The sequence below is a fragment of the Ambystoma mexicanum genome, chromosome 4p (genome assembly GCF_040938575.1).
Source record: "Ambystoma mexicanum isolate Mex_15411 chromosome 4p, UKY_AmexF1_1, whole genome shotgun sequence".
NCBI classification, from domain to species: Eukaryota; Metazoa; Chordata; class Amphibia; order Caudata; family Ambystomatidae; genus Ambystoma; species Ambystoma mexicanum.
In genome coordinates this window covers 839,589,564-839,601,585 of record NC_090927.1, presented here as the reverse complement: position 1 = coordinate 839,601,585, position 12,022 = coordinate 839,589,564, and positions in this window count along the sequence as shown.

Here is a 12,022-nt window from a genome sequence, read left to right as displayed (position 1 = left end):
ATCATTAATAATAATATGTTTCTAATTTGTAATATATAATAATACTATATATATATATATATATATGATAAATACCATTATAATACATTTTAATAATGATATATATAATTTATAAAAACCATGATATCATTTTTCATTTGATAATCATTTAAGATAAGCTTAGAAAGCTTGGTTTCTTCAGATGCAATCGTGCTTAGTGGATGAAGCCCGGATAGCAGGTGATGTGTGAAATTAAACAGCAACTCTTCAGCACTCTGCATATAGCTGGGCACAGGGAGCTCACACTCGTTGTCATGCATTCCCTTTTGCCATTCCCACGTGCTGTCATTCTTTTCTTTGTCCTTAGCGCTGGCGCCACCAGTAACAACTTTTTTTAAAAAGTTCTGTGCGTGTTTTTATATCTAAACCGAGATAAAGGCTTGAAGTTCTTTACTTATTTATTGTTTTGGTTTAGGATGATTGGGGAACAATGTAACCTGGGTGGGATTTTGGTTTCCTCAGAGCTGAAATGGGGGGCAAGGGGGATTTGAGCTTTTGAGTCTTTTAATTGTATCTTTACTAGTTTGTGTATTGTGCATTATCTGTGCAATGACACATATGCACTTGTGACAAACTTGCTTCTGCTCAGCTGGAGTACAAGGATGACTAGTGACTAAACCGCCTACTCAGCCCTCAGACTTCTAGAAACACAGCATGATCCCAATCATGAAGGTGAAAGCAGCACAGCTAAGAGCTATACCTCCTTCAACCTTTGTGGTACCGTTCGTTGGCCGAGAGAAGGGTATCTTCGTAGAAGGGGTGTGAATGTGAGAGAGTAGCAACCCAAACAGCAATAGCAGAAAAGTTCCAAAATTAAAAGTTGTCCAATAACATTCTTTAAAAATACATACTTTAATTGAATTAATGAATTATAAAACTATTAAAATACAGTAAAAGGAGACACACAATGCAGAGCAAACATGCACGCTTTTTAAGGAAGTGCTGTTTAGAAAGGGCTGTCTACGGCTGGAAACGCTGTTCGTTTTGGATTGCTGCCTGCTGAGAATACAACACTGTTGGTACGATTCAAAGAACTTTAAAGCGGACGTTGTGGAAGCACACGTTAACTTGATCTAACAGTGACTCTATTGTTCTTCTTTCCATAGGAAAGAGAAAATACTTGGAACTTTTGCAAAGTCCCTGTGTCTCCTCCTACTTTACCCATAACCCATATAGAGTGGAGATCTCGCGCTTTTTGCGCGTATGTGTGCTTTTTAAGGAAGTGCTGTTTAGAAAGGGCTGTCTATGGCTGTCAACGGCTGGTTAGGGTGGTGGGGGCACCCCTTGAAAGTCAATCCAGTGATAAAGTAAGATTTCACTGCTTTTTAGAGCGAACTCATGAGCGTTAATGGTACATGTTAAACAAGAGTTAATGGTACATGTTAAATGAGAACTACGTAACGAATGCATACCTGCCACAAGTGAATTATAGCCACACAGTTCTTACTGCTTGATTGTTGCTGATCACGTGAATAATTGTTGTGTGCCTTTTTGCGCTGGTTTGATTGTTGATATTGTTACCCATGGCGAATATACCATATACACTGAAAACGAATATGCCGGCAATGGCTAGGGTGTCATTTTTAGCTGAAAGACCCAGTCTGCACACATTAAGGAAGCTGCTAAAAAGCTATCACTTCAACACCTGCGAACCAGAAAGCGCTTGCTACGAATGACATTCCGAAATATTGTGTTAGTTCGAGCTCAAACAGAAACATTGTAAACCGAATGTAAAACTGCAAGACCAGGGCGAAGTGAGTGAACATGATGTCCAGATGCCAACTGTAATAGATATAGAACGGACGACATAGAAGAGTGAAATAGAAAAAGGAAAAAACTGTGTACCAAGAACGCCAAGTCCACCAATTAATCATTCCAGAACAAGAGGGAACAAACACAAAATAGTTTACCTGGACAAATCTGAAAATCCTCATGTAAACCCGACTCAGTGGATGAAACGATAGAGGTTATCTCACCAACGGACATTGAGGCGCCTCCAACGCTTGATTTAGCTGAGATGACATTATCTGAGAAGCCTTGCAGGAGCAGGATCTGCTAAGCTCATCACGAATCTCGCAGACAAAAGACTTTCATTCACCTTCAGTTTCGGTTTCATTCGTTGCCCCTGCCCCAAGGTGACCAACAGCTGTACCATCACCAAAGGAGATGAGTTCCCAACAGTCACTGCTGGAAATCACTCTCTCGTCGATCAATATTGCCTTAGCGAGTTTGGGGCGGTTATTTGAAACCATGGATGCAAAAATCACGCACCAAGCGATGCAGATAGATCAAATTACTGAATGGATGCAAAGGGGAAAATATACAAAGGAAACTAAAGCACGATCAACCACAATGGAAAAAAGTCTTGGAGAAGAAGAAATGTGCAGCGCCCAAGTGCAGGCATGGCGGAGTGACATAACTTTGGTCCCAGTTTTGCCGACTTTTGACACAGTAATTGGACCAGTTGAAGAGTGGGCCATTGAAGTGGACAACAGAAAAGAGAGTCCAATTGTTGTGAGTGAAATGAAACCACCCAAAAAACTTATGATATTCTCCAACCCGATTTACAAATGGAAATGAAGAAAAAAAAGCAGAATATAAAAAGCTCCAAATCTGCGAGTCAATCAGCTGTGAAACAGTTTATAAAGAAAGGTGTATCAGCTGAAAAAGAGAATGCCAGTTTGACCGTTCTAAATAAATATAAAAATATGTTAAAAAACAGGGAAGTAGAACTGGACGTTCCAGTGTTGACTCAAGTTCCTACCCACGGGCCGTTGAACGAACTGGTCGATGAAATAACCAAGCAAAAATATGGCCCAGCACAGGAAGCTAGAGCTGAGTTGCCCAATACACAAAAGGAACACATGGATCAAATCAATAGCAAAGAACTGAATACATTGACAAATGAATCCCGAAGAAAAGAAATTCGTGAGGCGGTTGACTATCTAAATTCCCAAAGAAATGAACATGCCCAACAGAGGATTCAGCCTGTTGAAAGTAACATGAGAGTTCGTGCCAACTTTTCCCAGCACTCAGAATGTAGCTGCAACGTTAAAAGTCAAGGGAATCAACTCTGCAACCAGCAATTACAAAAGGTTAGAAATAATACACTAATTATATCGCCAGCGATTAAATCTAATAATGAGCTCCAACCTAGCAGTGCTAGCAACGTACCGTTTCGTGTCACTTTCATGCAACCCTCGGAATGCAGCTGTCGACATGCAAATCAGCTAAGTCAAGCATATATTCAGTCGCAGCCTGAAGGCAGGAACAACATATCGCCGAAAATAGCGGCAGACCTGTACTAGCAAAGGCACACTAGTGGTCTGGCGGGAAATCAGAAAAACACCAACCACACAAATATTAAAACCAAACCAGCCCAATATACCCTGATTATGAAGTGTCATCCAGCCCCTTCTAAACAGTTCACGCTGTGTCATGCAAATATTCTAAACATCTTTAAGGACACTTCTACCTTAAATAGCATTACCACAGTTGATATTGTGCAAGTAGAATTTCCCAAATTATATGAATCAGAGATTGTTAGACTGTGGATTCCATCAGGTATGGTGGCCCAGGCAATTTGGAATGCAAACCATGAACTGTTTGAGTTGGGCTTTACTATCTTGCAAGACAACCAGAGGTATGAATCTTTAAATGCGGTGAGACCGTTAACAGAAAAATACATCAGTACTGGACATTACACAAGTACACAGTGCAGATCTCGCCAAACATAACTTGAGTCTTGTAATCCAAACGACGAAAATAAGAACAACAGATCGAAACAAATTAGTCTGGTCAGCTGGAATACTTGTGGACATTCTCACTTCATCAATTCCTTGGGAAGTCAACTGGAAGGCTTTGATATACTTGCATTTCAAGAAACCTGGTTATCAAATGATCCAGTGTGGAATGACCATAATATGTTGTTACTTCCGGTGATTCCTGCCATTAAAGGACGACCAACATCGCGATTAATGTTGGCGACTAAATCAGTACAGGATGTGTTTTTTGTAACCATGGCTGACACCTAACAACTATATTGAGCTGGTCAAGATTTTTCAATATGAACATGTGATAGCTTTGTTTAACATCTATAGAAATTCTGCTGGCATATCTGAATTCAAGTTCTATCAAGATTTGATAAACATACTGGATGAAATCGCCCTAGACACACAAGTGACTAACACAATTTTGGTTGGAGATCTAAATTTACGCTGTCTTGACGAAGTTGCACAAAAAAGAGCGGATGTGTCTAAGTGGACTGCTTTAATGGCAGATCGAGGATTCATTATGATTAATGGATCGCTCCCTGGAGATTTACCACCACGACTCACATGGTCTAGGTGCCAGTCAAACAGCATAATTGACTTTATATACACCGAAAGAGCTTTGTTTAATCAGACTATCAGATTTCAAGTGGTAGACCAGTCATTTAGTGATCATAACATGCTAACGATGCTCTGGAACTCAAATTTGAAGAATGCACTTGAGGCAAAGAATTACTATACTCATGACTTGGGGATAAACAGTGCTAAAATCAGGTTTCGCTGGAACGAATATAAGTTGCGACAACTTAACGAACTACTTCTACAGAACCTACTTAAGGATGAGAATATGCCATATACTACAACACTCTTCTTATTCAGATTTAATGGACCGGCCAGTGACTTAAAGCTTCAGAAAGCCCATTGTTTTCATCTGGAACAGAAGAATAAGAAAGCCCAAATGCGAAGAGATAAAAAAGCCACTAGTCTACTATCTGAGGCCGATAGAGCAACTGCTTTGTGCTCCATAAAGTGTCATTATAGAAACTGGACATGTAATCAGAGCGCAATGAAATATCAGTGAGATGGTGAAATAATGCTACGGGTGTGGACATCGAAAAGTACAGCTCTCATGTGGTCAATTCTTAATAAGTCCGGAGGTAAAAAAAAGCTAGTGCATATTAATGGAGTTATGGAGGATCAATGGTTACAACATTTTCTTTATAGTGCAAAGAAATGGAGTATTGCACAAGCTCCGATTATGACATGTACTAACTGGCAGCTGAATATCTCTATAGAAGACATAGAGAACTTTATTAAAAACTCCTCTGGCTCATGGGCCCCCGAGCCCGGATGGTTTAAGCAATGCTATGCTCAGGACATTTCCTCAAGATTGGCCGAGGATCCTATATAACATCTTCATTAATGTCCTAAAAACAAAAACCATTCCGGACTCGTGGCGCAAAGCGTTGGTAGTACCAATTTACAAAAGAGGTGACCGCCTGCTTCCGTGCCATTATAGGCTGTTATCATTGCTTGATGTCGCAGGGAAAGTATTTGCACGATTTGTACTGCAAGACTTTAATTCATGGACTGCAGCGAGACTCCCACCAAACTGGTTTTATCTGTGGGATGGGCACAGGCATCAATCTGATGCCCTTATATGCCATCAAACACCAGGCCTATATTTCTAAGCAACTGCTGTATCTTGCATACGTAGACTTCCACGCATCATTTGACTCTGTGTCCCGCAGGTTGTTGATTTATAAGCTGCAGAGGGAGGAATGCCCAAACACTATTGTTGACATTATACACGAGCTGCACACAGACACCTCGTTGCAGGTGACATTGAATATGGAGGGACTTTTGTCAATTCCTCTGTGGACCAAAAGAGGCCTGAGGCAAGGATGTATCCTTGCCTCGGCCATCTTTAACTTTTTCATCCATGACTTGCCTGATGTCTTTTAAGATCTAGTTACAGATGCTCCAAGTTTGGGCAAGGGAAAATTGATGGCACTATTATATGCAGATGATTTAATTCTGATTCAAAAACACCTGCTGGCCTACAAAACTTGTTGCATGCTGTGTCTATGCATTGTGATGTTAACCAGCTCACGGTGAATGTTGACAAGATGAAAATCATGGTCTGTAATGCTCGAGAGAAGAGCTCTAACAGATACAAATGGATTCTGCAAGGTGCAGAGATAGAGGTTGTGACCAGGTACACATATCTAGGAATGCGATTGATGATCATCATCTCAACGGAGCATACTTAGAAATACTGGAGCAATGATGAACAACGGCAATTTTGCAATCGAAATTGATACTGCATACATATGGCAAATTTTCTATAAAAACAGTCATTACCTATTATAATCAGAAGACTGTACCAGTACTTCTGTACGGTCTAGGCACATGGGCTAATTTGAACCAAATCACTCTGCCAAAATTGGAAGGGAGATACTGGAGGAAAATCCTCAATTTGCTGTAGTGTACGCCAGTTGCATCTATAAGGCATGAAATTGGTTTATTATCATTGTACGTTAGACTCCAGTGGCGGCAGTGTGCACTGTTGAGAAAATGTGTTCTTGCTGACAATCCTAATACCTTTTTGTTTTCTCTTGCATCATATATTTTGAAATCAACACATAGTTTTCTGGTCAATTGGTGCAAAAATGTCTATGATGCAATGGCTGCGGCAGATGTATCATTACAGACATTATTGGAAAATCCTGATAGAGCTAAAATAAAACTATATATGCATGACTGCATTCAAACTAGGGAGCTATGTGATGCATATAGAGATTTCAAGGACAATCCATTTGCAGTTAAAAAGTTTGGCCAATGTGAACCTTATTTAATTTGGTCCCCATCCGTGTCACTTCGCTCAGCCATATTACGATTTAGATTGAATTTATTGCCAACACGGTGGTTAATGGCTAAGCAAGAAAATTAATTGCTGAGTCTCTAAATTTCTGTCGATTTTGTGGAAATGTAGAACTGAAAGAAACCTTATGACGTGTTTATGAAGTGTCCAGGGGTGGCGATAGAGCGAGAACTATTCCTGTTTAAATACTCTCAGCAATATGAAACCCTTGGACAAGAAGAGAGATGGAATATATGTTTTTTCAACAAACCAAACATCTGTTTATGTAACTATAAAAAGATTTTTGGAAGCATTGTTGACGGTACGATGTAATATAGATGTCTGAAACACTGTATCTCTATGCCATCTCTCTTACATGTGATAGATGCGAGTTCATTTGTCCTTTTTAAGCTTTTGTAAATTTTGATGTAAGATTTCTAAAAAAAAAAGAGAAATGTATTGACTCATTTTGATAAATTCTTTTAATGTGTTGTAAAGTTGATATTCAGCTAAAACACCTATTAATTTAAAAAAATATATGCATAGGCACCCTCTATACTTTAGTAGGGAGAAAAAATGCTAGAATTGCAATAATGTAAATCAACCGATATGTTTCTTTAAGAAAAAGGTGAATAAAGGCCCTTAACCAGCGACTAGGGCCCCAATAATGGACCAGGGGAGCAGGGGCTCTCAATAGCACCTGGCCCCTGTTCTTAGGTGATTCATCGAGGTCGAGCAAGGCTTCAAGTTGGGATGATTGTGGGTAGACTAGGTTTCAGTGTGGTGAGTTGCATTGATCTCAGGTGGAGCAATTTCAAGCAGTTCTCCATGCGGTTTCAATGCAGCGGCAGGTGATGCAGGTCAATGGATCACCAGAAGTAGTTTAACGATCAAGGGTGTTTCTAAAAGGTAAATATCACTTATTCGGTTTGACAAGTTCTGCGATGATCCATCAGTTTGAGCGGGTCTGTCATGTGAAGTCCTGGCAAATTGATGCTTGGTTCAGAGACGTTGCCATTCAAAGATGTCTGCACAGTGCGTTGGTGCTCAAGATGGACTGGTGACAAGGCTAGCTAGGGGGATGCAGCATTAGACCAGTTCAATGACGCAGCAGCAATGGTGCAAAGTTCCAAGGTGAGTGCCAAAGGTAGCTCTGTGGCTCCTGAAGTTTCAAAAGCAGTGAACATATTTTGAATGTGGTTCAAAGTGGTTAGAGTGGGGCGAACCGGAAATCTGCCAGCTTTGTCTGCCTGGAATCTGTGAATTCCACTGTAGAGGGCTCTAGGGCAAGGTAAGGCCTATTCAATCTCTGTTCTCCCAGCCTATGGAGGTTTGCTAGCAGGTTGTTAGGCCATGATCCTTACCAAAGTTGCCCCCAATATGTCCTGGAGATGCAGAGAGAGCAGAGGCTTCTTCTGCCTTGAAACACCTGTATTCACCTCTGGCAGAGGGCTTTAGAAAGAACTGTTCTACTAAAAAGGTCCAAATGAATTAGTTTTGATGCCATTGAAGTTCCACATTTTAATCAAAGATAAGGTTAGAGAGTCCCTTCTTTTACAGGTAAAAGGATACAGGGAACTGGATAAAAGCAAGCCTGCTTGAACGGGTCCAACCCCAGTACTTGAGACAAGTGAATTTTGTCTCCTGCTACCCTACCTAGAGTGCCATGTTATGCAGGAAGCGGAGGGGACAGGATGAAGAGGAAAGCTCACAGAAGTTCAAGATGGAGGAATCCTTCTCTTTGTCCTAACTCAGCCCCTTTTTTCAGCCTGCAACTTCAAAGGCTCTCTAGTGTGTAGCTCCCTAGTGTGAGGCAGGCTGTAAATATGAATTGCCTCTTTGAAGCCAGGTTCTCCTTTTGCAAGATACTGAGCCTGGCAGGGAGGAGGTCCCATTCACCCTAGAGAGTCATCAGAGGCAGGCATCCTTTCCTTTGCCCTACAAACAGGAATGCAGTCAGATGCCTCTAATCCACACCACTTCTCATAGACAGTCTGAGCTCTCAGGGTTGTCACTGGTATGGTACAAATCACATGTGGCTGGAAAAAACTATGGGAACTATCGGCCACCCTACCTAAACCAAGGTATGTCTTATATTTCTAGATTATCCTGTCACCAGGCTATAGTGTAGCATAGTTATTAAGGTTTTGAAACAGAAGAACAGACCTAAATGCAACCTCTGCATTGTAGTAACTATGTTGTCACTGCAGCTGTTAAACAGCCACTTGTGTACTCTGACCATGCCCTGTGCCAATGGAAAGGAGGAGTTGCAGATCAGCATACTGATGCAGCAGGGCATTGGAATGCACTATGCTTTTGTCATGGAGTTTAAGGAAATGGGTTCTGTTTAGGGGACCAGTGTTTCGGAGATGAATTACCTGCATCATTTTATTAGAAATAAAAATGAAAAAATCCAGGTATTTTAAAGGGTTGCCAGATGGCAATCCTGCACAGCACTCAACGCTCTACTAAATGCATAATATAAAATAAAATAAATGCCCACTTTACAAAGGTTTTTAACAATTAGCCAAAAATGTGTTCATCCCTCTATTGAGGATGAACACAGCATAATGTGCCTATTCTGTGAGAAAATGCCAACTGAAAGGGTTGACAATCACCTCTTTGCTCACGCTACCTTAGAAACAAATGTCCATGTGCTTGACTGCCCTTGTGGTTGGGACCAGGCTGATATGCAAATGAAAACTCTCGTCTGTGAACGGTAATGAGAGCTAAAACGTGATCATTACTCTCCCAAGGGGGCCACAGTACATAGAACTGGCTTGGTTAGCCTTTCTTTGTTTGTGGTTGAGCGTTTCTCACAGTGTATGTATCTATAGCACCACAGGTTTCACACTAGGCATATTGGGGTAATCCAGACGTGGACTCCCTGATCTCAGGTACCCACAGAGTCATCTGCACCTCATGGATGTTGCACAGGAGGCAGAAACCTGCGATTTCTGGTTGGGCACTTGCTGAGAGAATGTTGTTTAGCATTTCAATGCTGGGCTTCCGTGAGTGTAACCAGACTACATGAACATGGATATTCTCCTCTGTCAAAGGCACTGAGAGCTGAAACATGATCGAGACTCTCCCAAGTGGGCCCAGCTCACAGACAAGGCCATTTTAGTTGTTGTTCATCAATGGTGAGAGTTTATCTCTAATCAACCTCCAAACTTTCATTGTGAAGCCACAATACACAGGTGTCCACAAAACAAACATTCAAATGGCACAATGAAGGAGTGGAATGTGGGCAAATAAAATGATCTTTCCAACCCAAAGGTGTGCCAGCACCCTCCTGCCTCTTCTGTCAGGGGACAACATTTGGGATGCAGGTATGTGGAAATGCAACCTTTGAGTCCAAGCAACGTATTTTCAGAAATAAACAAACTCATGCCAAGGGATTAAACATGACAGCCACATAACCACAGACTATGCAAGATATTGCAGTTTACATGCTCTCATGGCCATCTACTTCCAAATAGAAGGAGCTGAGAGTAGAGGACCAGTTGAAAAAGATACTCCAGCAAAGGATAACTCCAAAACATCCATGTAAATAGCAACCGTCACCAGTACATCTAAACAACATGTGGTTCTACATATGTAAAACACAGTAGGTTAGGTTGAGGCTGGGAAATGGCGCAGTTGAATATGGCAAGAGCTCTAAGTGGAGATGTACATACATGTATATATACTTGAAAAAAGATCCCATACTCCTCACGGGTCCTCTAGACAGATATGATGACACTCTCCTCAATTTTTGAAAATCAATTATCCTGTAGGTCGCCGTTCTGAGTTGCTTATCACTTGATGTGCTTTGCACTCTGAAGTAAACTGCACTGAAAATGGACGCGTGTAGCTGGATTACATACCCAGGAGCAGACGTGCTGGGTAGGTGAGAGTTGGTGTGCTGCAGCATAGTAGGAACTTCTGTGCAGACTACCCACCTGTCGCCTCACCCTGCTGAGGTGCAATGCATTCCAATGCAAATATCGATGAAACAATGTATCCTAGGGCCTTGAAACATGGTTTTCAGTCCCATAGGGTTCTTTGAGTTTTGTTGCTCGCACCGAGACACTTAAAATGAGCTGTGTCCAGCCCTTCTACGACCACATAAATGTTTCACCAATTTGAAGCAACCGTCTCATGTGTGAAGAGGCTGAAATCCGGGACAAGGGGAGGAGTGTCTAAATGTCATGTAGCCGGTAATGTTAAAAGTGTCCTAACGGGTAACTGTAGGGTGACCAGATTTTCAAAACAAAAAAACGGGACGGCCAACAACATAAAAGAGGGACTACCCCATCGCAGCCCACCATTTACCACCCTTCCCCCAACACGCCCCCACAACCACCACCCAACCATATTTCCAGCACTTCTCCCTTCTATAAACTGTATATGATCTCATTTGTGCAGTTTTGTCTGTGAATCTTGGCATGTTAATTCAAAACGAGCGTTAGCTCTAATTGATATGACATGGCTTGCTGTACAGCAATTTCCAAGCCAGTGTCTGTGGCACAGTCAATATGTGTTGTGACTTGTACCTCAAAGGTTGGGGGTTCGAGCCAAACCTCCAACTTCAAATTCTGACAGTGTTGTGAAAAATAATTACAGTTTTAATTACCATAGTCACCCAACCTCGGACAGGGTTTCTAAAATGAAAAAACTGCCGGGACCCCGGGATGGAGGGTGATTTCCCTGGAAAACCCGGACGTCTGGTCACCCTAGGTAACTGCCACATTAAATGCAGATTGGTGGAACAGTGTGGAATTGTATAAGGAACAAACTAACAGATGTTCTGCTTTATATATAGAGATTATAGTGCAGCGGTCAACACACTATAGTTAAGTTGAATATCGAGATAAATAAGAAAGCTACAAAATTAATTGCTATTTACTTTTGACCTGCATGACAGATTTGCCTTAAACCTATTGGGGGAACATGTACCGTGGTGTAACAAAACCCTTGAAAATAATGTTAGTTAAAGTGCATTTAAGTTGAGCAGCGTTAACGCAAAAAAAACCTAGAAATTCTGTGGATGTGGAAGTCATGACTAGCTTAAATCACTGCGTTCCCAAAGCCCATGAGCACTTGCATATTACAAGAGAAGGTATTCACAATGATATAGAAATAGCCATTACTACACTGCCTGCAGTAGGGGCCGTGTCATTATGGTTAATTTTGTCAACCCAAAGGAAGAGCCCTTTTTGGGTAGCTTATAACCTCACCTCTAGACGAATCCTCACGGAACATTCCAGAAAAAGTATATGGAACTCTCAGCTTTATTCCGCACAGTTTGGGGACGTTTTGTCCAGGGAGGGCAAAATTATGGGGGGGTGCCAAAATGTCTGTTTTT